Here is a 2,405-nt window from a genome sequence, read left to right on the forward strand (position 1 = left end):
AATTAATTGTAGATATTCTCAAGGTCATAAATCCCGAATTCGCCGAGCAGAATATCATAGCTCCCAGGAGGCTAGGATTATTCGAAAAGGGAAAGAAACGGCCTCTAAAAGTAACATTCTTGAATAAGCAAATAGTAACTGATATAATAAAGAAAGCCAAAGTTCTGGCCACCCATGAGGAATACAAAAAAATCTGGATAAGAGAAAACATGACCAAAGATGACAGAGTAACACTACAAAAGAAATTGGAAGAAGTAAAAAACAAAAATGAACAAAGGACTGAAGAGGAAAAAAACTTATTTATTTGGAGGGTGAGAGGTCTCCAAGCAAAGCAAATATACTATCGGAACCAAAATGTAGAGGCAGACAAACATTAACCCTGCAACCAAATTTAATACCTAAAGATTATATAGAAATAGTTTACACAAATATTGATGGTCTATCTTCGAAGTTGCTTGAACTAGAGACAATAATTGATATGGATAAACCGGATGTAATATGCATCACTGAAACCAAACTGGACCCCTCCACAGGCAATGTAACATTAGGGCTTAAAGACTATAATATTTGGAGAAAAGATAGGGCAGATGGAAATGGAGGGGGGGTAGCAATATTAACAAAGAAAGGAATTATTATAAAGGAGTTAGAAATTAATCAGGACCCCATAGTGGAAATGAAGGTAATTGAGGTAGAAACAAATGGGGTAAACATAATAATAACCACAGTATACATGCCACCTCAAACATCGGCGTGGTCACTAGAAAATTACCAGAAACTAATTCAAGAGACAATAAAGAGCCTGGAAGAAGTGCTACAACTATCGGAAACCAATTCAACAGAAATTCTTATTACAGGGGACTTTAATAGCAAAATCGACTGGGAAAGTCTCGATCCTAGAGCGCAATCAGATTCTTGGAATGCTAAATTACTAGATGTCATAAATGAGCATTGCCTTTTCCAGAATGTAACAGATCATACCAGGATAAGAGGGCTAGATAGGCCGTCTATGCTTGACCTAATATTTACAAAGCATAACGACGATATTAAGGATATCGAATACTGTCCTCCTTTAGGAAAAAGCGACCATGTAGTGATTAAACTAAAATACTGTCTGCTACAGGAAAAACTCATCGTAAGCAAAGAAAGAAAGGAAAAGTACAATTACAAAAGAGGTGATTATAGAAGCCTTAAAGACTTCTTTGATAACATAAACTAGGAAACACTTCTGGATGATGAGAACCTTGATGTTCAGTATGCAACATTTTGTGAGATCTATAAAAAAGGAGTGGAAAAATTCATACCCAAATTCAAAACTGAAGCAAGAAATGGCCAAAAATGGTTCAACGACAAATGCAAGAAAATGAGGGACAAAAAGCATCTCCTTTGGAAAAGATTCAGAAGGCATAGATCTCAGGCAGCATATGAAAGATATAAAGTAGGAAGAAATGAGTATACCCAAACCATGAGAGAGGCGAAATTAGACTTTGAAAAGGACATAATAAACAAATGCGCAAGTCAACCAAAACTCTTCTTTAACTACATAAATAGTAAAACTAAAAGTAGGGATCAAATTAGCGCTATCAAAGACAATAACATTATATATTCTAAGGAGGAAGAAATGTGTGAAATCCTAAATGAGAAATTTCAGTCAGTGTTTGTTCAGGACCCATGCTTTGATATGGCAAATACCCGTACAGACGTAAAGAACATCGAAAATATCACCCTCAAAAAGAACGAAATAAAAGATCTGCTAAAAGGATTAGACAAGACCAAAGCAGAGGGACCAGATGAAATTTCTAACTGGGTTCTTAGGGAATGTGTCGAAGAGCTGTGTACTCCTTTATTGTTAATATTTCAAAATTCACTAAGACAAGGTAAACTACCAAAAAGTTGGAAATTCGCAAATGTTACACCCTTATATAAGAGCGGCGACAAACAAAACCCACTAAATTATAGACCAGTTTCATTAACTAGTGTAGTATGCAAACTGCTAGAAAGAATAATTAGAAAACAATGGGTTGAAATGCTTGAAAAATACGAAATGATATCAAATAAACAATTTGGTTTTAGAGAAGGAAGGTCGTGTGTAACAAATCTCCTCTGTTTTTATAATAGAGTATCTGAAATATTACAAGAAAGAGACGGATGGGTGGATTGTGTGTATTTAGACTTTAAGAAGGCTTTTGATAAGGTGTCTCATAGAAGACTACTATGGAAACTAGAGCACCTAGGTGGCGTGAAAGGTAACCTACTCGCATGGATGAAAGACTTTCTTCATGAAAGACAAATGAGCACAGTAATTAGAGGAAAGCATTCTACATGGCGACGGGTAACCAGCGGAGTGCCTCAAGGATCGGTGTTGGCGCCAATTATGTTTACTATTTTCGTCAATGATTTAGAGTCAA

The sequence above is a fragment of the Penaeus vannamei genome, chromosome 39 (genome assembly GCF_042767895.1).
Source record: "Penaeus vannamei isolate JL-2024 chromosome 39, ASM4276789v1, whole genome shotgun sequence".
NCBI classification, from domain to species: domain Eukaryota; kingdom Metazoa; phylum Arthropoda; class Malacostraca; order Decapoda; family Penaeidae; genus Penaeus; species Penaeus vannamei.